Source organism: Schistocerca piceifrons, chromosome 5 (genome assembly GCF_021461385.2).
Source record: "Schistocerca piceifrons isolate TAMUIC-IGC-003096 chromosome 5, iqSchPice1.1, whole genome shotgun sequence".
Lineage (NCBI taxonomy): Eukaryota > Metazoa > Arthropoda > Insecta > Orthoptera > Acrididae > Schistocerca > Schistocerca piceifrons.
In genome coordinates this window covers 322736519-322761270 of record NC_060142.1, presented here as the reverse complement: position 1 = coordinate 322761270, position 24752 = coordinate 322736519, and the positions used below count along the sequence as shown (strand labels likewise).

General features: G+C 40.8%; 1 protein-coding gene across 3 annotated transcripts in view; it reads right to left on the bottom strand.

Moving 5' to 3' along the window:
• Positions 1–24752, bottom strand: part of LOC124797806 (integrator complex subunit 14) — a 78158-nt gene that overhangs the window by 38299 nt on the left and 15107 nt on the right. The window contains exons 1-2 of one of the 3 annotated variants that reach the window (XM_047260822.1): positions 16564–16602; positions 6494–6575 (exon numbers count right to left, since the gene is read on the bottom strand). The exons of 1 other annotated variant lie outside the window; for it this stretch is intronic. The gene's annotated coding sequence lies outside the window, so the exon portion shown is untranslated. Of the gene's footprint in view, positions 1–6493; positions 6576–16563; positions 16603–24752 lie in introns of those variants that run through there. One more of the 3 variants, XM_047260820.1, reaches the window with a different exon arrangement.

Here is a 24752-nt window from a genome sequence, read left to right as displayed (position 1 = left end):
AAGAAGACATTCATAATTTGTAAGAGATTTTTTTTTTTGTGTAGCCGTAAAATAATAATTTCTCTGTGTAGGTTTAGATTGCAAAGAGATAATTTATGACAGAATGATCTAAAGAGACGACAAGTTACACTCTTTTGTTAATTTTTTAGTCGTCTTCACTTCTTCGCTTGTCTTGAATGTGTCTAGAGGGAATCTTGCGTGTGCTGACAAATGTAAGCATATTTGTATGAGTTAAGCATATAATATACCGATTTAATATTATTGTGTACTTTTAATTTGTAAGAGGTGATCCCGATTTCATGTCCGCCTTCCTTGAATTAATCTGCATTCAAGTAAATTACAGCTCAACAATCGCAGCGGCCGATGCAGCCAACGACGCCATTACGTGGCGAATTTAACTTATGAAAAATTAGCGGAAGCGGAAAACTCGCCCGCTATTAGCATAATATTAATTTTTCTCCACAGCCGCACGAAGTTGCAGAAATACTTAGGTTTAAGATTCTTATTTTCAGTAGCATAGCCGAGACCCAGAGCCAGGACTCTGACTACAATACAATGGTTAACGGAGGTAAGAAAAATACTCTCGCGCGTGTGTGGGCCGCAATCGTAATTAATAACTAAAGATCTTTTGCTTTAACGTCAACTGACTAGCCGAGGAAATTTATATGAAAAGTTTATTACATTGTTCAACTTAAATATCATTTTTATGAAGGCCCACCACGTAAGTCGGCAACAATCAAAAAATAATAATAACAATAATAATATATACATTAAATTACGACGGCCGACGGACGCGAGATCACACAAAACAGGATGACTAGCCAGGGATTTGTGTCCTGATCCTCCCATAAGAGAGCATCGCAAGTGGTAATGATAAACATCAATGCCACAATTTTACATAATAGTCTGCAAACCACTACGAAGTGAATGGCAGAGGTTACTCACAATAATACCCCAAATTAGGGGTTCTTCTCATTTCAATAACGTATGAAATGCAGGAAAGATGACTACGAGTGCTGTAAATAGTTTAATCTTACCATCACAAACCCCAGAGAGATGATTTGTAGGAAGCTGAAAATATCTCTAGATCCTTCACTTAAAACTAATTCTTGAAACTTCATAAGTTCGGTTTCCCAAGATAATTGGTGTCTATCTTCAAGGGTCTGTCAATTCAGATTTTTCCACATTTCTGGGACACTCTCTCTTGAGTCATACAATCCTGTGACCATTCACACCATATTTCTTTGTGCACGCTCAGTATCTTCTGTTATTATTTGTTGTGCGTGCCTTACATTTGGGTAATTTTCTACAGGGTGATTCAAAAAGAATACCACAACTTTAAAAATGTGTATTTAATGAAAGAAACATAATATAACCTTCTGTTATACATCATTACAAAGAGTATTTAAAAAGGTTTTTTTCTTTTTCACTCAAAAACAAGTTCAGAGATGTTCAATATGGCCCCCTCCAGACACACGAGAAATATCAACCCGATACTCCAACTCGTTCCACACTCTCTGTAGCATATCAGGCGTAACAGTTTGGATAGCTGCTGTTATTTCTAGTTTCAAATCATCAATGGTGGCTGGGAGAGGTGGCCGAAACACCATATCCTTAACATACCCCCATAAGAAAAAATCGCAGGGGGTAAGATCAGGGCTTCTTGGAGGCCAGTGATGATGTGCTCTGTCATGGGCTGCCTGGCGGCCGATCCATCGCCTCGGGTAGTTGACGTTCAGGTAGTTACGGACAGATAAGTGCCAATGTGGTGGCGCTCCATCCTGCTGAAATATGAATTGTTGTGCTTCTTGTTCGAGCTGAGGGAACAGCCAATTCTCTAACATCTCCAGATACTGTAGTCCAGTTACAGTAGCACCTTCGAAGAAAAAGGGACCAAAAACTTTATTGGCTGAAATGGCGAACAAATGTACAACTAAATGAAATTTTATAGCTCCCTTAATTCGCCGACAGATAGTGCTTAGCTCTGCCTTTTGTCGTTGCAGAGTTTTAAATTCCTAAAGTTGTGGTATTCTTTTTGAATCACCCTGTATAATGGGATGCACAAGTGATTTCTATGCCGTTCACTTTACAGACCAACTGCAATTTCTCAGTATCCTGCCAATGAACTAAGTAATGCCACCTGTATTATCTACAGCTGAGCCTCAGTGACTGTCCCATTTCATATTCCTGAAAATTGTTACAGTCAGATATTTGTAGGAGCTGACCGAGTCCAACTGTAGCTCACTGATGTTGCTCTCGTATGATACTTTTCTGCATTTTGTGAAGTACACAATTTTGCATTTCTGAATGATTAAAACAAGTTGCCAATCTTTGCACCATATAGAAATCCTCAATGGGAGTCAAATTTTGTTTGATACTCCATATAATCATACTTTTGTTAATAAGCTTCACTCTGGTATTGAGTTAAATTTTTTTTCAGAAGTCACTATATACCACATCCAGCAGATTGACTTGATCCTTGTTTTTACAAATGTCACGTGAGAAAAGCCCAAGTTAGATTTTCCATGAGCGACATTATCAGACACTGTGCTAGTTGGCATGGAGTAGGTCATTCTATTTGAGATGCCTCACTATGTTTACCTGTAAACATGTTCTAGGATTAGGATTATTCAACAGATGGATGCCAATGAAAGTGTGTGGTAATTTTGTGGATCACTTCCGCTACACTTTTTGCATACCGGTGTGACCTGTACTTTTTTCCAATTACTGGGCACAGTCTTTAGTTTGAGGGAGTACCAGGAAAAAGCAATCCGAAGGATCAGATAAAGTTACTACATAGAAATGTATGTTACTGAAACTTCAAATTCTGGCTTTTTAAATGCATACATTCTAATCATCAGTATGAAGCTCCATGAACATAAAGGAAGAAGAAGAAGAAGAAGGGGAAGAAGAAGAAGGGAGATGCTGTAACAAGTGAGTGGACACTCTTGTAAATGCACAAACCACTTAAATGCATTAAAAATATTCTGCCAGGACAAAGTCACAACTGATAAATTGCTCACTGTAGATTTAAATGAAATCTAGAAAACACACAATAAAACTGTAAAAAGAAAATGATGTGATAATGTTTTTATCAGACAGGTATAAAAATGAAAGATTTGAGGTGATCATATTTTCTTGACAGATTTACAAGTCTACTTTTCACAAAACTGGTTGGTTATCATAAAAAACGTATCACAGCATGCAAGCATGGTAGTTTGGAAAAGATTATTTTAGATGCTGCACACAACAAAACTAACTTAAAGAAATCTTGAATATATTTATTGAGAAAGTGTTATTATTATGTTTTAAGACTTGACCAATAACTGGTTGCTTTGTTGCTAGGTCAGCAATACTTCAGCAATGCAATAATAGTTTATTCACATGCTACGTATGCTCAGTGATTTTATTTCTTTTACAGCACTGAAATTAAATTACAGTTAATAAAATGTTCCGAGCTATTACGCCATGGTTGAATGGATTTCACCTTGGGCTCTTAAGGTGAAATTCATTTGACCACGGCACAACAGCCCGGAACATTTTATTAATTGTAGCTCTTCCGGACATGAAAGTTTACATCTTGCAGCATGGAAGTTGTTTTTACTTATTTATTGATCTCCCCCTCCCCACACACACACACACACACACACACACACACACACACACACACACAAAGTTGCAGCTCTTTTATATTTCTTAGAGCAGGAAAATCATCAATTGTACTTGTGACATACGGATTTGGCTTAAAACCTGCAGCATTTATAATATAACCAAGATACACAGTTTGCAACTTTGGGATTGAGTATTTCTCTAATTTCAAGCTCAAATTCGCAAACTGTGGACAAGACAGAATGTCTGTTCCTCAACTGACTGAGAAAAACAATGATGTCATCAAGATACCTGAGACACATATTGTACAAATCAGTAAACCGCTAAAATGTAGTGGAAGAATTCCTTAGCCCAAAAGGCAATCTGAGACATTCAGACAACCTGCACAGCATCAAGAAAACCATTTTGGCTCTATCCTAAGCTCATATATAAGGTGAAAAAATGCTTGTAATTCCCTAAGCAGTTGCCCACCTTGTCTAGTCGTAGTATCGCATAAATATCTGGCATGATAACTTTGTTTCCTCTCGCATGTAGACATATAAGCAATAGGTATTTTCCCCTCTGATTCTCTATGTACGTAAAATGACAATGGTCTGTGCCCAAAGGATACAAGAAGGCCAGATTATGCCCCTGTTTAACTGCTGCTTTATATTTTCCCTTCTATCGACTATAGATGGTATAGTATTCTGAGCTACTGGCTGTGTGTCTCCAGTCAGGATTTTGTGTTGTGTCAAGTCAGTGGCAGGAAAATACCGTCTTTCCTTGAACAACCATGTGAATCACTCCAATACCAGTTATAACACATTTAAATTCAACAAATGCAACAGTCTTTATTCTTACTGATTTTAAATAAATGGTAGGACTGAAACTTCCTGGCAGATTAAAACTGTGTGCCCGACCGAGACTCTGCAAGGTTCGCAGGAGAGCTTCTGTAAAGTTTGGAAGGTAGGAGACGAGATACTGGCAGAAGTAAAGCTGTGAGGACCGGGCGTGAGTCGTGCTTTGGTAGCTCAGATGGTAGAGCACTTGCCTGTGAAAGGCAAAGCTCCCGAGTTCGAGTCTCGGTCGGGCACACAGTTTTAATCTGCCAGGAAGTTTCATATCAGCGCACACTCCGCTGCAGAGTGAAAATCTCATTCTGAGTGGTAGGACTATTTACAAGGTGTGATAAAAAAGTAATGGAATTTTTTAAATTTTGTGGTTGCTATATATCCAACTTTCATTGTTTTTTTATCTTGTTAGCACACGTGTTCCTGACGTATGATTGCATTTTCAGCTGTTTTGAATCTTTAGTTTGTTGTTGACAGTCAAAGTTACGTGTGTTTTTGAGTATTTGGCAAATTTTAACTTTTCTAAAAGACGGTTCGGAGAATCTGCATTAAATTTTGCTTGAAAAATGTAACAAAGTGCAGCATGCATTAATGTTGACTGTGGCTTTTGATGGATCTACTATGAATAAAACAAGAGTGAGTGGTATAAACGTTTCAAAGAGCGTCAACAAGATGTTGAAGGTGATGACCACCCTGGATGCCCTAGCAAACCAACTACCGATGATAATGTGAAAGAAGTAAAGAAAATCATCTGCAAAATTGCAGAATCACAATCAGAGAGGTTGCTGATGATGTCAGCGTATCCTCTGGCTCACGACAAGCAATTTTTTAGAATGTATTGGGCATGATACAGGTAGCAATAACTTTGATCCACAACTGCTGAATTTTGACCGAATTGCTGAATGAAGCTGACAATGATCCAGAACTTCTAACAAAGGTTATAACAGGTAACAGAACATGGGTGTATGGGTATGATGTTGAAACCAAGATCCAACCATCCTAGTGGAAAATGCCTGGGGGAAAAAGAAACCTACCTGAAAGTTATGCACCATTTGCGTGAAGTAATCCAAAGAATACGACCAGAATTTATGCAAAACTACTTGCAGAAATTGCATCACAGTAATGCTCCCACTCACATCTCGATACTCGTTTGTGATATTTTGGCAAAAAATAAAAAAAAAACATTATGTTGCCTCAGTCATTATATTCGCTAGATATGACCCCCTGTGACTTCTTTCCATTCCCGCAGCTGAAGAGAACCATCAGAGGACGTTATTTTCCCATGACTGATTAGATAAAAACAGAATCGTTGAAGGATGCGAACACTGTCACAAAAAGTGAGTTCCAGAAGTGCTTCCAAGATTGGAAAAAGTGCTGACACGTTGATGAATAAATAAAGATTATTTAAGAAAAATAAAAATTCCCACTACTTTTTGATCACACCTCATATATTTTTCACCATGGCAACATTTTCAACCTGTTCAAAGTAATCCAACCATACAAGGACAAGTATTTCTTCTCTGATACTTTCAGCTTGTTGTATTCCTCTTTTTGCATGCAATTGGAGGTGGTTGTAACTTCATTTCTTGTAAGCAAATCAACCGTCAGCTCTTTGGTTTTGATAGTTATCCACAGAACTCTTGACATCCCATCAAAGTTTTTGAGGTATGTTCCTTCAACACTAATGCAACTGTGTGGAGACCATAAGGCTCCTTGTCACCAGGGGGGGAAAATGTATACTAAGTGACAGTACACGATCTTTACCAGTCAGAGGATAATGTTGCCCTGCACAATCAAGTCTGCCACCTTGGAAAATCCTTGAATACAGACTGGAAGATATCATTTTAATGGAAGCTTGGGGCGGAAGCAGAACTGTCTCTCTGTCCTTAGGCTGAATATCTCTTTCCCAGAAGTGTTTCCATTATTTGTCTAAAAGTTCTCACAATTTGTGGGTTTATACTCGCTTTAAGATTACGCTGTGATTGACAGACTGCAAGGGTAGGGCAGTACTGCCGGCCTGCAGCCAGCTATGTTTCACAAGGTGCTGCACGTACCTACAGAATAAGCATCACAGCAAGCATGTGGTGCTGCAAAGAACTACAATTGGATGGCGGCTGGCCCCTACCACTCAACTCACTGAAACATCAAACACAAAGTAATTTAGTATCAACTGCCAAGATGCCGGATAAGAAAAGTATAAATTTTATTGTTTAACAACATTTGAACCAATTATAGATGGTTATGTTCTAATGAAGGATGCTGTGGACCCTGCAAATAAATCGTTGATTATTAATTACAAAATAATGTATCTTTATTGCATACAGTATTCATGTTACCTACTTCCAACATGAATTCATCTTCCGCCACAGCTATGCAGACTGAGCTTTAGGTCAGACTGTCAGATATGTTAATGAAGACAGAGACACACACACACACACACACACACACACACACACACACACACACACACACACACGCTAATAAAGTTGGATTTGTGAGTTGTAACAATCCCACTCAGTTAAATTCCATGCTGTGCCAGCCACCTTTAGAAGGACTACCAAGCTAGTAAATTGATGAGAAAACACAAGAATCTAACTGTACAGTCAGCAAGTCACTGTAAATCTTATATATTTTCAGCCAGTTATAGGGTTTGTGATGTTCATACCTTACAAAAATATATGTCACCTTGCCAATTTGTCACTTTAACATCCAGCTTCATTATCAAATTTAAGCTGTCAACATAAAATTCAACACTGAGTACATCATCATGACAAAGGTTATATTGAAATTGTGTCTCCATGGGCAATTCACCAAATAACACCAACATGGTTTGCTTATAAAAATACTGCTCATAAATTCAACAGTTCGCTTTCACTTACATGCAGAATCTACAATCAAAAACACTTTCTGTTGTGACAGTGCCACGACATTTAACAGTGCCACCATGACAGTACGCGCAAACGGCGATAGAGGCGCTCCGCAACTCGGCTGAGCGCGGGAGCGCCACCTAGCTACAAACGGCGCCGGCCGCATGTCACGGCACGGCAGTCGAATAAGAGATACTGAGTTGTTATCATGTAACGAGCTATTGTTTCTAAGTGAGTGTGTTTGAATATCCAAGCAATTTTTGGTGATTAAAGGTTATAACACCTTTTGGCGACGAGGTCAGATATTTTCTCTGCGTTGTGGATTTGTGTGTTCGTGACGGGGCAGACATGGAACAGCTTATGCAAGCGCTCATTGAACAACAAACACAGCTGACGGCTACTATTCAGGTGTTGTCGACGTCGCTTACTCATTGTCTGTCTTCCTCTTCTCCGCCTCCATTCCCTCCTTACGACGAGGCCGCTGAAGATTGGGAGGATTATGAAAAGCGTTTGCGGCAACACTTCTTGGCTTTCGGCGTTTAAGTCGTTATTTCTATCTTGGATTTCTCCACTGATCTATTAGCTGCTATCTCAGTTAGCCCCTCTGCGGGAACCTGCCTATCTGTCCTTCCAAGAAATATGAGACTTATTGTCTAACTATTGCCGAAAAAACACCCACATCGTTGCCGCCCGCGTGGCGTTCTACCGGTGTCGTAAACAGTCCCATCAATCTTACCGGGTTTGGGCGGCGGAACTACACAGTCTGAGTAGGAAATGTCAGTTTGTCATGGACACTCATCATGAGTCTTATGCTGATTCAATGGTTAGGGATGCTATTCTACGGCTTGCTCCTGATAAACAAGTTCGGCAACATACCCTACAACTGCCAAACCCGTCGTTGTCGAAAGTTCTAAGCATCGCTCAATCCTTTGAAGTGTCTCACGCTGCTGGCGTGCAAATAGACACATGGTGTGATGTAGGCGCTGTACAGTCAACTTTCGACACAGACAATTTGCCTGTTTCACAGGAGAACGAAGATGTGGCGGCGGTTCACTCGTGTAAACAACGTCGCGTTGGGCCACAACACTCGCAGCGAAAACAGCAACCACAGAAGCAGGTTCGTTCCGCACTTCCTTCTTGTCCATGTTGTTTCTTACAGCATGACAGGGCCACGTGTCCAAAACGTTGGGCCACGTGTAATGCATGTAGGAAAAAAGGCCACATTGCTTCTGTGTGTCAGTCCCCTAAAGTTCCTGTCGACGAGGACGAGGCATCGGACATGGATGTTAACTGTGTGCTTTCTCAAACAAATAAGATGTTTGTTACTGTTCGTGTTCTGGAAAAAGACATTCGCATGCAAGTGGACACTGGCTCTGCAGTAACTCTCATTAATTGGCTCTGAGCACTATGGGACTTAACATCTATGGTCATCAGTCCCCTAGAACTTAGAACTACTTAAACCTAACTAACCTAAGGACATCACACAACACCCAGCCATCACGAGGCAGAGAAAATCCCTGACCCCGCCGGGAATCGAACCCGGGAACCCGGCTCTCATTAATTCTTGCACATATTTGGAGTTGGGCTCCCCTCCCTTGTCTCCAGTTACGCAAAATCTGAGAACTTATAATAAACAGACAATTCCTATCATTGGCCAGTTTGATGCTTCCACTGCCTACAAGTCTGTTGTTAGGCCCCTCACGTTTTATGTGGTGGATCATGCGGGCACTGAAAACCTGTTCGGTTATGATGCTTTCCAGTTGTTCGGGTTCTCCATTGATGATGATGTGCACCTCATATCTGAGGATATTCCGTATCAACAGCTGGATGGATTGTGTTCTGAATTTTCGTCCGTGTTCTCTGCTGGTCTGGGTCATGCCTAGGATTTTGAAGCCCACATTATCTTAAACCTACAGCTCGCCCTAAGTTTTTCCGGGCACGCCCTATTCCGGTGGCGTTGCATGCACCTGTCAAGGCTGAGATAGACAGGTTAACAGCTTCAGGGATTCTCCTTCCTGTTACCTCCAGCGAATGGGCATCGCCAATCGTGGTGGTTTCTAAACCAAACGGGAGTCTGCGATTGTGTGGTGATTTTAAAGCCACTGTCAATGCTCAGAGCCTCATTGACACTTATCCTCTTCCCCGTCCTGAGGAGTTATTTACCAAGCTAGCTGGGGGCCAGTTCTTTTCCAAACTTGACTTATCGGAGGCGTACCATCAGTTGCCGTTGGATGCTTCTTCCAAGGAATTTCTCGTCAATAACACTCCTTGTGGGTTGTATCAGTACCAGCGGTTACCATTTGGCGTTGCTAGTGCGCCGGCCATTTTTCAGCGGTTTTTGGAACAGCTCACGGCTTCCGTTCCCGGCTGGATAAACTATCTGGATGACATTGCTGTCACGGGGGCCTCCGCTGAGGAGCACCTTCGCAATTTGCGTTCACTGTTTCGGGTTTTGCATTCGGCTGGGTTGAGGTGCAATCTGAACAAGTCACAGTTCTTCCAACCCTCCATTGTGTATCTTGGCTTCCACTTGTCCCGTGAGGGTATACGTCCTCTACGTCAGCACGTTGTGGCCATTAACGCTCTACCCCGGCTGTCTACGGTCAAAGAACTTCAGGCGTTTCTAGTCAAGATTGCTTATTATCACAAATTCATTCCATCCGCGGCGGCAGTAGCTCATCCTCTGCATCAGCTATTACGCGAAAACGTCCCTTTCTGTTGGTCCGACGAGTGTGAGCAGGCTTTTGTCCGCCTGAAGGCTCATTTGCAGTCGGCGCCTTGTCTTGCCACATTCCGTCCGGGTCAGCACTTGGTTCTGGCGACTGACGCGTCACAGTATGGCCTAGGGGCTGTTCTCACCCATCGGTATGAGGATGGGTCAGAACAACCCATCGCCTATGCTTCCAAGACCCTCAACGATGCGCAACAGCATTACTCTCAAATCGAAAAGGAGGCGCTCGCTATCATTTATGCTCTAAAAAAGTTCAGCGTTTTTTTTGTATGGTTCTAAGTTTCACCTCATCACCGACCACAAGCTGCTGGTCTCTCTGTTCAGCCCATCGGCGTCGCTTCCGGACAAGGCAGCTCACCGCCTGCAACGTTAGGCTTTATACTTGTCTCGTTTTCACTATGAGATTCACTATCGCCCCACGGCCCAGCACGGCAACGCTGACGCATTGTCGCGATTGCCAGAGGGCCCCGACCCGGTTTTCGATCGTGATGAACTACTCTGTTTCCACATTGATGAGGAAGAATGTCGTGCGGTCGAGGGTTTTCCACTTACAGGTTTGCAGGTCGCGTTGGCTACTGCGCGGGACCCGGTCCTGTGTCAGGTGATCGGTTTGGTTCAATGGGGATGGCTGGACATGAGCAAGGGCCGGGCATCGGATCCCCTTCGCAACTACCGTGCCTTGCGCCTTCGTCTGTCTGTTTGTGATGGTGTTGTTCTTCTGGCCACAGATGATGCATCTCCACGGGTTGTGGTGCCAGCCTCTCTTTGCAAAGATGTTCTCAAACTGTTGCATGAAGGCCATTGGGGTATTTCTCGGACTAAGTCCCTGGCCCGCAGGCACGTTTATTGGCCCGGTATTGATTCGGACATCGCCCACATGGTTGCTGCGTGTGGTCAGTGTGCTCAACAACTGGCTGCACCTCATACAATGCCCTCTCCGTGGCCTGATCCAGCGCAGCCATGGGAACGGGTGCACGCTGACTTTGCCGGCCCCTTCCTCGGTACTTATTGGCTACTGTTGATTGACACCTTCTCGAAGTTTCTGTTTGTTGTTCGATGTCCGTCGCCCACCACTGCGGCGACGACGCTGGCTTTGTCCAAAATCTTTGCGCTAGAAGGTCTTCCATCCACGATCGTCACGGACAATGGCCCTCAGTTCTCTTCGCAGGCCTTCCGGGATTTTTGTACTGGACAAGGGATTCATCATGTTACAGCACCACCCTTCCATCCGCAATCGAATGGGGATGTCGAGCGCCTTGTCCGCACTTTCAAAAGCCACATGAAAAACTTCCTTAGTGATTTTTCCATAGATGACGCTCTGCTGCAATTTCTGAGTTCTTATCGCTTCACGCCTCTGGGTGATCGCAGCCCTGCTGAACTCCTGCATGGCCACCAACCATGCACTCTACTGCACCTGCTTCACCCTGTCAGGCCTTGTGCTGTGTCCCCTAGTGCGGGAAAATACTCGGTGGGCGCCGACGTGTGGGCACGAGGGTATGGATCTCGCCCTAAATGGATTCCAGGGGTGGTCAAGGCTCTTCGCGGCCGCCGGCTTTGTGAAATACGTACGGACTACGGCATGGTTGTTCGCCATTACGACCAGATGCACCCACGAGTGGTGGCCACGCCGGTGCCACCGCCCCTTCCTTCGCCTCCACCAGCCCGAGAAGCCAGTCCTGTCGCTGCTGCCGATCTACCGTACGTGTTGATGCAGCCGACGTCGCTACCGCTTCCGAGTACGCCAGAACCGGCCCCAGTCGCGACGCCGCCTCTCCGGGACCCATCTCGCTGGAGCACACCCCCGGGTCCACGACACCTATGGATGCTGCTCCGGAGTTTTCACCCATCATCTCATCCAGGAGGCACGTTCCACGCACGAGCTTCCGTCCTGGACATTTTCGACCATACTCTCGTGTCTCTCCATGGGATCTTCTCGGCGCCTCACAAGAGGCCATGGATGTCTCCACACTGTCCATGTCTCCAAGGAAGTGAGTGTTTTTTTGTTTTTTTTCAAGGGGGGAAAAGTGTTGTGACAGTGCCACGACATTTAACAGTGCCGCCATGACAGTACGCGCAAACAGCGATAGAGGCGCTCCGAAACTCGGCTGAGCGTGGGAGCGCCACCTAGCTACAAACGGCGCCGGCCGCATGTCACAGCACGGCAGTCGTATAAGAGATACTGAGTTGTTATCATGTAACGAGCTATTGTTTCTAAGTGAGTGTGTTTGAATATCCATGCAATTATTGGTGATTAAAGGTTATAACACTTTCATCATAAATTAAAAAATATTTGAAGGCAGACCCCCAACAATTACAGAGAAGTATCACTGCTGGATATAATATACAAGATTCTTTCTAAGTCCTTTTGAACAGGACAGAGCCGCAATTGGACCCACAAATCAGGGAATACCAGGGGGATTCTAGAAAGGGTAGATCACGTTCAGAACAAGTACTAAACCTTAAAAACATCATGGCATGCCAAAAACCACGGGCAAAGACATACGCAATCTCCTTCATTGATTTCAAAATAGCATATGATTCGACTGACAGAGAATCCTTATTATCAGTCCTGGAAGAAATTGGTTTGGATAAGAAAACAACTAATATTATAAGAGCGACCCTTACAAATACATTTTCGAAAGTTAAATTTATAGGCAAATTATCGGAACCCTTTGAAGTAAAAACAGCAGTGCGACAGGGGGATGGGCTCTCACTGTTGCTGTTCAATTGTGCGCTTGAGAAAGTAGTCAGAGTATGGAATACAAATATTAGGAGTGGTATAAGACTGGGTTGCAAAAAGAAGAAACTTAAAGTAAATTGCATTGCTTTTGCAGATGATATGGCCCTGTTTGCTGAAACAATAGAAGAATCATGGGAGCAAATCCTTGAACTAAGGAAACAAGCAACTAAAATAGGTCTTCACATCTCCTTTGAAAAAACTAAGATATTGACAAACATCAAGCACTCATGTAAATACCTCAAAGTTCAAGAACAAAAGATTGAAATAGTAAAAGAATTCAAATATCTCAGAGAATGAATTAGTTGGAATGCTGGGGAAAGCAAAGCAATGGAACCCAGAAAAAATAAACTTGAACTGGCCTTCCAACTAACAAAAAATACATACAACAAAAAATCCCTTTCATGGTGGTCCAAAATCACACATTACAAGACAGTGATTAAGCCAGAAGCACTGTATGCAGCAGAAACACTAAACAGAAAGAAAAATTTTAAGAAAAATCATAGGATCAAAATTTCCAGACAATAAGATTATGTACATCAAAACGAAAATCTCTAAAAGAAAACTGAAAAACTTTCAGATACTATGTGTAAGAGGAGGATACATTTTTATGATCATCTTCTCACAATGAATTCCAACAGATTAACCAAACAAATCTTTGACTTTTTCCGTAACTGCAAAACGAAATGCAACTGGTTTTAAGAAACTGAGAAAGACCTAGTAGAATTAAAGAGTCCAGAAATTTCACTTTTGGACCGAACAGCTAAATTAATTACTAAAGATGAAAACATTCCAAGACAAATCTACACAAAAGCCCAAACCCTTCATCTCAGAAGAAGAGAGGAAAAGAAGATCAGAAAGTATGAAGAAATACTGGGCCCTAAGAAAAGAACAACGCACAAAAAAATGATTGATTCAACGTACCCCAAAGAGGGTGAAACAAAAGAAGAAAAAGAAGAAATATTTAGACAGTTAAATGAAAAGTCTGTACCTTTAATGGCCTAATGGAGTTGCAAGGAAGGAAAAAATGACCCTTTATTTCAGTCATACTAAATATACACTTCTGAAAAGACCACATGGTTGATCTTTAGGTAGACACCAAAATACAACTTTAAGGTAATTTACAACCTGTAAAGTCTCTTGTACAAGGGCTATTCAGAAAATATGGAACATTTTGCCACAAAAAAAAAAAAAAAAAAAACTAAGTACAAGAAATTCATTTTATTATATACATCTGAAGGAGCGACTTACATACTACTTTTCCACATGGTCACCAAACACACTGAGGTGGTGGACAAGCTTTGAAAGACCTTCATCATAAAATTCTGCCGCCTGAGACTTCAGCCAGAAAGTCGCGCCCACCTGGAGTTCCGCTTTGTCATCAAAGTACTGCGTTGCAAGCCAGTTCTTCATCTTGCGAAACAAGTGGAAGTTGCTTGGTGCAAGACTGCAGCTGTAAGGTGGATGAGGGAAAATTTCCCATTTAAATGAACTAAGGAGCTCTTTAGTGCAGTTTGCCATGTGAGGTCAGGCGTTATCGTGCAAAAACAAAATTTTGGAAGTCAGCTTATCTCGGCATTTGTTTTGAACTGCTCTTCTAAGGCTCTGCAAAGTTTGACAGTACTGGGCAGAATTTATGGTTGCTCCATGTTCGAGAAGATCAATAAGAAGCACACCTTGCCTATCCCAAAACACTGTCGCCATCAACTTCCTTGCTGACAAGGTTTGCAAACATTTTCTTGGTTTATGGGGGGGACCTTGTGTGCCCCCACTCCATGGACTGTAATTTTGCCTTGCAATTGACGTGTTTTACTCAAGTCTCATCACTGGTTATGATTCGATCCAGCAATGAATGACCATGCTTGTGGTAGGCCTCCAGAAATGTCAACGTTGCCCCCATTCGCTGTTCTTTATGGCGCTCTGTAAGCATTTTGGGCACCCGTTGTGCACAAAATTTGTGATAGGCTAGCTTTTGAGTGACACTTTCAAACAACAAAGTCTGTGAAACTTGTGGAAAAAGAAAGCGAAAGCTCTGTTATTGTGAAGGGGCAGTTTTCACGAATCGTATCATCAACTTCAGCAACAAGATCGTCAGTCACAATGCTCGGGCGTACACTCTTCTCTTCATCATGAATGCTGGTTCAGTCATTTTTAAACTGAATGCACCATTTCCGGGCAGAACATTCACCCATTATGTTGTTTCCGTACACTTCACACAGTTCACAATAAATTTCTATAGGTTTTAGGATTTTTGCCAACAATAACCATATCACAGACGCACCTCGCAACTGGTGGGATTTTCGATTGCAGTGCACATTTCAAATTCGAATATCCAAAAAACCAGACGTGCAGAGATGTTCCCACTGTCACGGATGGATGCTGACTGAGCTGCCGAGCACGCACATCCCAAAATACATGAGGTCGACGCATGCCTAGCGGCGTCAGAAGGAAACGTTCCCTACTTTCTGAATAGCTCTCGTATTTCAGTTTCTTGGTTAGAGTGCACTTGATTTAAGACATCCACTTCACCTCCACAAATATCTGTCAGCCATTTCAGAGAGACCATGTGAGCCTGGATCTCTAATTACTGTGAAGGTTTCAAAGAAAAAATGGTTGGCTTGCTGATGCCCAGTGGACTCATGGATAACATTATGTTCTCATCAGTGTGACAATTATATCCTAGGGGACTTCTAGAAAGCAAGGTAGTGCAGTGGTAAGACACCAAACTTATTTTCAGGGAGACAGCTATTCACCTTCCCATCCAGCCACCAGATTTAAGTTTTCCCTGATTTCTGTAAACTGCTTAAGGCAAATGCTTCAATGGTTGTTCTGAAGGAGCACAGCCTTCCAGAGTTTGAGCTTGTGCTTTGTCTCTAGATGATCTAATCTTCCTTCCTTAGGGAATTCTGTTTCCAACAGGACCAGCCTCCCATATACACACATCTGTAACCACGCAAAGATGGTTTACGAAATGTAATGAGAGTGATTTTCTCAAGTAACAATATCATGGAAAGACATCAAACTCGACAGATATGTATGGTGGAGGTGACACAACATTTGTGCATCCCATCTTAGAATATTGTTCAAGTTTGGGGGATGCATACCCAGGAATAGAGAAAAAATATTCTATTTTATGGCCAATTTCAGCGTTATTTTTTTCTGTCAAGTTCAGTATTTTTTTAACAAAATTTGTGTTTTTCAATCAATTTTAGTGTTGTTAGCTGCCACTATTGGTGCAATTCTTTGCCATCTTCTGTAGAAGGTTCCAACTGCTTATTTTTGAAGTACAATATTTTCCTTGTCTTACTTGTTTTCAGTGTTATGGCGAAAGTGAAAATATACCCATCAATTATGTTATACTCATTTTCATCACATTTATTTAAATTGAAGGACAAAATTATTTAGTTAAAGACATTACATCTGATCATTTAAAGAAAAAATAACTCTGCAATCGCACACAGCTGGGAAGTGTTCCATAATGAAGCATTTTTCTGAAACATCATGCTGGCGATATTTCAACACTACACTATAGTGTGAAAACACATGCATGCATTCTATATTTGAATTCAGCACAACACAAGACATTTTCCAACACTCACATATCCCGCTGGTATGGAAAGCTGTTTTCCACCAAATTACTAATGAATTTGTATCTGTTTACAATATCTACATGACTAAGGACCTCCCATTCCAGTTACACTTAATGTCCTCTTTGCCATGCCGGTATTAACAATTTTCATCATTATCATTCTATAGTTGTAACAAGAAATTAGGGCTGTGAAAACAGACCTGAATGGATCTGTGGTCTAATTTGAAGGTGTGTTTCAGTTTTTCCTTCGCCTCTGCTTGAAGTATTCGCAACATGTTTTTCAGAAACTTGTTGCTTTTAATACCAAAATTCCTTTCCCCGCAATAATGAAGGAATCTCTTAATTCAGTACAGAAGTAACAGCTTTATTCAATGACATCACAGATGTCACATTTCCGAATATTTCTGCGCAACGAATCATACAAAAATAACGCATTTTGGAGAGATAATTAATTTGATGTATCAATTAAACTATATATTTTCATAGCACGCAAGTACAAATATGAAAATCACCAAATATGGCACTCGAGCTTCACAAACACATAAATCAATATTGCACCTGCTCGGTTTGCTTCTATCGCCTAATCATACCACAGGACACATGATGTCATGCAAATGTGTTTCTGCAGGAGAACATATCACTGAGAATGTTTTTTTAAATATTTAGTCAACATTATTTTTACCATTTTGTGAATGTAGATTGTGATGAAAGCCTGATGGGTTGCAAAGCACAAGGTCTAGGTTTTGAAGACAGGTCATAAGTTGGTTGCATGTTGACGAAACCAATGAACATGATTCCATAAGAAGTGATCAATTGTACAACTCATGCAGCATGATTTCAATTCTTCCATCAGTTGTGTACAATGACTGCTATTTGCATGGTGTCATTTATGCTGTACTTTGGCTGATAGAAGCAAACCGAGCAGATGCCATGTTCACTTGCAAGTTTGCAAAATAAAGTGCTATATTTGGCAGTGTTCTTATTTATATTTGCATGCTATGAAGCTATGCAATTTAATTGATGCATCACATTAAAGATCTCTACAAAATGTATGTTTTTTTTGTATGATTTGTTGAGCAAAAGTGTCAGAAATTGTGACATTGGTGATTAAAACTGTTGCAGCACTAAAGTATGAAGTATGATACCAGTATTTTTGTCACACATCACATCATAGTTCACTATGTGGGAAACAAGCTGCCATCTAAGATAATACTTGACCCTCAGCCTCAAGGAAGAAGTAAGTCAAAATTTAATTTTACGAATATTTACAAAACTGCTGTCTTCAGGTTCATAATATTTTTTACGGGAAAATGCCATAAGTTGAAAATTTCATTACAATCACCAATTTTGTGCTACTTCATTAAATCCCCCCCCCCCCCCCTGCATTATTGTTTTCCTGAAATTTTCCTGTCTCTCCCATATAACATAGGATTAACAGGAAATACTGAACATGTGCAAAGAAGAGCAACATGAATGGTCACAGGTTCATTTGATTCCCTTGGGAGAGTCCTGGAAATGTTGAAAAGCCAATATCGGCAGACATTTGAAGATAGCTGTCAAGTATTCCAAATAAGCTGGCTTACACAATTTCAAAAACCAGTGTCCAGTGAAGAAACTTGTGCTATTTTTCACCCTCTATGTATCACTCTTGTACGGGCAGAGAAGACAAGATTAGACTAAATACAGCACACACAGGTATTTACGCAATCGTTCTTCCCATGCTCCATATGCAATTGGTATGGGATGTGTGAAGCTCTTAAACTTTTACGGGATTAAGTTCAGGCCTATTCCTGTAAGTATTAGTAGCATGAAGTTTTTGAATCCTCAGTGTCATATATAAATGAGAAAGCAAGTCTGTACTTAATATTATAATAAAGTTTGGTTAAAAGGAAAATCACAAAGAAATGTGACAAATATAGAAAAAGGCAGATGGGTTGGCCAGTAATATCTTAGCTCAGTACAGCTGACAGTCACACAAAACCAATGAAAATAAATGAAAACTAGCTTTCAGAAACTTGTTCTTTTATCAGGAAGGAGGAGGAGAGAGGGAAAAACATGAAAAGAAGGGGAAGTGGATGCAGGTCACTCATAACCTAGGTTATGAGGCAACAAGGGGAGGTAAGCATAGCTGGAATAAAAGGTGCCAAAAGAAAGTGCGTTGTAAGTGCTATGCCAGCTTCAAAGTGAAGACGACACACACACACAGGTATATACGCAAGTGCACATACAAAAACTGTTCACCTGAGGCATGCCCAATACCCAGTGGCAAAGCATGCCCCTCCATTATAACTACAGGGATCTAAGCACCTGGTACACCAAACGACCCATTTGGATCCTCCCACCCAACACCAGTCTCTCGGAACTTTTTACATACTTTTCCCTATATATATATATACATGGAAAAGTATGTAAAAAGTTCCGAGAGACTGGTGTTGGGTGGGAGGATCCAAATGGGTCGTTTGGTGTACCAGGTGCTTAGATCCCTGTAGTTATAATGGAGGGGCATGCTTTGCCACTGGGTATTGGGCATGCCTCAGGTGAACAGTTTTTGTATGTGCACTTGCGTGTGTGTGTGTGTGTGTGTGTGTGTGTGTGTGTGTGTGTGTGTGTGTGTGTGTATATATATATATATATATATATATATATATATATATATATATAAAAACAAAGATGAGGTGACTTACCGAACGAAAGCACTGGCAGGTCGATAGACACACAAACAAACACAAACATACACACAAAATTCAAGCTTTCGCAACAAACTGTTGCCTCATCAGGAAAGAGGGAAGGGGAGGGGAAGACGAAAGGAAGTGGGTTTTAAGGGAGAGGGTAAGGAGTCATTCCAATCCCAGGAGCGGAAAGACTTACCTTAGGGGGAAAAAAAGGACAGGTATACACTCGCACACACACACGTATCCATCCACACATACAGACACAAGCAGACATATTTAAAGACAAAGAGTTTGGGCAGAGATGTCAGTCGAGGCAGAAGTGTAGAGGCAAAGAAGTTGTTGAAAGACAGGTGAGGTATGAGTGGTGGCAACTAATTTCAAGTATATATATATATGAGATGAGACTTACCAAACAAAAGTGCTGGTAGGTCGATAGACACACAAACATACACACAACCAACGGTTGCTTCGTCAGGAAAGAGGGAAGGAGAGGGAAAGACGAAAGGATGTGGGTTTTAAAGGAGAGGGTAAGGAGTCATTCCAATCCCGGGAGCGGAAAGACTTACCTTAGGGGGAAAAAAGGACGGGTATACACTCGTACACACACACATATCCACCCGCACATACACAGACACAAGCAAAATGTCTGCTTGCGCCAATGGATTACTGCTTCAATTAATTAACAAATGATGGGTGTGCAAAGTGTGAGGCTATCACTTTTGTAAAATGTGCCCATTGTGAACTGTCTCTCTGTCCATCTCACTGTTTATTTGATGAATTGCGCTTTGACCATCTCTTGTAATAGATTTTCTCTGAAATCAATACTAAGTCACATTTGCAACACCTCAACATATATTGTTTCTTTTCAATGAGCTGTTTCTCCCTTTATATTGAGATCTCCAACTTCTTATCATATTGTTTGTTTATATAAATACGTGAAATTAGCATTTTAGCAACTTTTGCTTTCATATTTCCAACACTTTACTGATACTTCGTGGGTCCTGTATTAGCTCCTAAATGCTTGTCCCTCTGCCCCTAAGATTTCTACTTGTGACATAAGCTTTCAGAAAATACTAGGGTTTCTGGTAAAATGTTATCAAAGGAGGAAAGGTTTACTTGTCAAAAGAAATCCTAACATGTGGTACCATATTAAGTATGCTATTCCATGCATTTCACAACGGTTTGCAGAGTACCATGTGTATGTTGATGTAGAAATAGTCGATATGATACAACTATACTGGCCATGCAACAAGAACCTGTGATGACCTTTGAAACATCATCATAGCTGCTTAGGGTAAATGGGCAGGAAGTTATACATTGTCCATCTCATGAAACCCTTTCCTTGTGGCCTTTATCAAGAAAGTATACATTTTCAGTCACACTCACATTAAATTTTCTTGGTTTAACGAGCAGTACAACATATGCTACAATCTTTGATTTGGCGTAAGAGGTGGGTAGCAGCGGCCATTTCTTGCACTATTAAGCATGGAACATGTGGTTAAAAGATGGTGGCCAAGTGACAAGTGTGATTATAGAGTTCATCAAAACATAAGCTTTGATCATGTTTCTGGGTTGTATTTTTCCTTCTTTTTTTCCATCTGTTTTGCACTCTGAGTACCTTCTGCAGCTTACTCAGTGATGAGTATATTAATGGTTTTCCTGTACAGTGAATTTCTGATGCTTGACACCTACATCTGACTTTGTTTACATACTAAATGCAACACTCTTAACAAACTGCAAATCTGCCTGTATTTTTATACATACCTTTTGCTATGAACAGATGCACTAGTCACTTTTTTCTTGTCCCACAAGTGAAGATTTGACATCTCTGAGTTATGTTTTGGAAATCATGTTGTTTTGACATTCTTTTAGGTGTGACTTCTGTTTAACATTTTTGTTTACATACATCTGACGGTACTGAACTTGCACTAGTAGCAAACTCAACACATTAATTGAGGTTAAATTCTTTTTATAGTGAAACGAACATAATAAATCTCAAAATATTACTTTAGTTTCATACATTTCAGTTTTTTTTTTTTTGCTTTTTTTGGCTTTCCTATAGACTTTTTATTTGTCCGGGAGTGGAAACTGTGGGAGTTTTCTTATGAAAGTAAGTAGTGGGATGCATTGTGGGAGCTATAGTAAATGGCTTCACTGTGGAGAATGCAATGGGGAGAACTCTGTGGAGGGCACCGAGACCCTCTTCTGGAACAGCAAAATACGCAGCAGGAACAAGTTAACAGAGGAGCAGGGAAGGAAGATCTGTGTCCTTCAGGCACATTTGGACCAAGCTAGGAGACAGCTAGTGAGGCTGAAGGAAAGTACTCATAACAGGGGGAGGGGGGGTTCAAAACTTGCAGCTGGGACGAGGGCTTGCAGGAGGAAGATGCAGTCTGACGGTGTTTGTTGCCTACCAGCAACAGTTTCCAGTTGCTGGAGTTCAGAGGAGGTGAGCCAGGAGATGGTGTAGGAGTGGGGAATGTGCAGAAGACTCTACCCATGAGTAGAAAGAATATGAAAAGCACAAATGTTAGGAAAAATATACTACTGCTTCTAAGTATCAGTAATGGAACTGTTGAAGGCCTTAACTACAAGGTAAGTTAGGGGAGGAGCATCATGTCACAAACATTTTGAAACCAAGTGCTGGGCTACATCAAGAGATCATGGGTTTATGGCCATTAGGTAGTGACATTGGTGGGGAACGGAACAGCTTGGATAGGGTCAGGGCATACGATGTAGGTGGTGACATGAGTAAATAGCTTCACTAACTGGTGGCACCAATGTGAGCATGGCTGAACTGTTTGGTGACATTACTGGCCTCATCTTGGCACTGCTGTATGGTGAATCAATGAGGGGCTGGAGATGGCACTGATGAGTGTTGACCGGATGCACATTGCACTGGTGGCAGTGGTGACTATTCGGAGATGGGGCTACATTAAGCATGGTCTCCACCGTAACAGGACTGGGAAGGGGAACCAGGCGGAGTGCAGCCTGTGGGTGTGGCTCCACAATAGTAAAATAGCTGCTTCCATGAAAAAGAGCTCCAGGTCATTTTCAGAATAACCATGACACCACATTCCACTCCATGAAATGTATCTCAAACTGTTTACAGATTACTTCATCGTGTACACAGAAAAAAGAATGTACCAGGCCAGAGTGCACAAACATCATAGAAATTTGCTTGGAATTATCTATTCTTCATCAATATGTGCAGTCCATTCAAGATAAGTACACCAGCTTGAAGTTGAATTGCAGTCTTTGAACAGCAAAATGGTATGCATTAGGGAGCACTGGTTTAGAGATAATGAACTGTGGCATATAGTGCCGTCATCACCTGAATATGCAAGCTGCTGCTGTAGAACTACCTTAAGGAGGGGGATCATGTATGTATACTACAGGTGGTACATATTTTAAAGCTGGAGAAAATCTGATTGAAATTAGAGTAGACAGACATTTTGAACAGGCAGCAATAAAATAACAAAGCCAGACATCTTTAAGGAGTGAATCTCTCTATATGTGTACCACTCATCTTGTAGTAATGTGGACATTTTTAGCAAATTAACTGAATCCTGGAAAATGTCTCAACCCCAAAACATAATAGCATTTAGCAACATGGACATTAACACAGGTGTTGAGGCTGAAATGAGTAATAACTTCCTAAACATTTTCAGTACTTTTGGTGTGGCACAAATACAAATGGTAAGCACCGCAACTAGGGTACCAGAAATTTCAGCATCAGTGGACCATGTGCTTACAGATATCAACAGGGAAAACTGTAAGTATGTTTAAGATATCTTGGCATTTCTGATCTTTGCTGTCAGATAATAAACCTAAAGATTGGCTTGGTAAAACCCGCAAAACTGTTCTTCTTGGAACATAAAATACTTATATTTTTTTAGAGCATTGGCAAATCAAATCTGGGATGAACTGTAAATGGAAAACCATGTACATGGTAAGTTATCTACATTCTACATATTGTTTGGATTAATTTTTCAGGAGATATTTCCAAAAGAGGCCACTTCTACAGCAGCAGCCTAGGAAAATAATGGACAGCTGCAGGTATTAGAAAGTCCTCCCAGACATTTAAATTTCTCAATTCTTTACAAAAGCACTACACTAATCCATGATTCATAGATTATCATCCAGGTATAAAAAATGGTGCTGCTTGCTGCAAAAATATCATTCAACAACAAAATAATATATAATGCAGAAATAAAAGCAAAAAATTGCGCCACATCATAAAGCAAGGAACTGGAAAAGAAAGACTCAAATGTAATGAAGTACTAATCAAAGATGGTAGTAGAATAACTGAAAATCTCCAGGAATTAGTAAATTTTGTAGTAACAAAATCTTCCTACATGTAAAACACACACAGCACCCACAGTGACTTACACAACAATTACAATGATGTTCTTTGCAACAGAGCTTGAAGTCAGGAAGACAATAGAGACATTAAAAAATAAAAAGTCTGCAGACACAGATAGTGCCTGGTCTCTATTCTAAAGGCATGCATAGAGAGCATACAAGCCCTATTAATAAAGATAACAGATGAGCCTTTTAGTTCAGGTATTTTTCCAGAGTACCTAAAGCATGCACGAGTTGTGCCCTTACTAAAGTAATGTAATGTTGATAGTACTGAAAACTGCAGGCCAGTTTCACTGTTGTCTGCATCCTCAAGAATAACTGAATCCATCATGAAAGACTGACTAATGAACTGCATGAATAAACACAACCTATTAATGAAGCACAATCTAGTTTCTGAAGTGGGAGAAGTCTGTCATTACAGAGTTCACAAAAATGGTATTTGAAGCTCTTGACAAGGATGGCTGGATTACAGGTATTTTCTTATACTTGTCCAAGGCTTCTGACACTGCTGACCATAAAATACTATTAACCAAGCTAGAAGCGCTAGAAAAATAGCAAATAACTGGATTCAGTATTACTTGGAGAATTGGGTGCACAAGGTACAGATAGTGCACATATCTGCTGATGATAATTTTTTTGTAAAGCAGTTGTTAGACAAGAAACATATAGGTTTTCCTCAGGGTAGTGTATTAAGTCCAGTTCTGTTCTTAATCTGCAAGGTGCTTGTTTTAATTTGGAACAACGAACTATCTCAAAAAATATGCATGGTACAAAAAAAAATTCCAAATAAAACATCAATGGTCCAATAAAAATTAAGTTGGCTTATTGACCAATCTTAAATATTTTAATTTTTTTGTATGTGATTGCCCTATAATTGAGAAGTTCAAAAGTTTTTCAAAAAAATTCACCTTTCACCTTTACTGAATGGCAGCCATTTTTGTTTGTAAGTGTGCGACGATGTTTCAGTTTAGAGATGTTAGCAAAAATATGAATATCTCTGCACTAAGTTACAACATTGCAACTGACATGAATGTTTCTACAAAAGTGTCCTCAACAACATTGTCTATTACACAAAATACCCTAAATTAAAAAATAACCAGTCTAAATGACCTCCAAAGTTGGTACCCAAATTTTCAAAAATCCACTTATAGGCCCAAAAGTAACAAACAAGGAGTGATTTATGAGAGTCTATTTTTTTCCTATAGTTAGGTATCATACACTACTAGCCTCGTATACAGCAAAAATACTTACAAATGTTTCCTTAATTTTTTATGAATTTTTGAAATTTAAAAATTTTAATTTTTTGTCAAGTTTGGGGTTAGTTATCTCAGGTGGGATGGAATATAAAAATA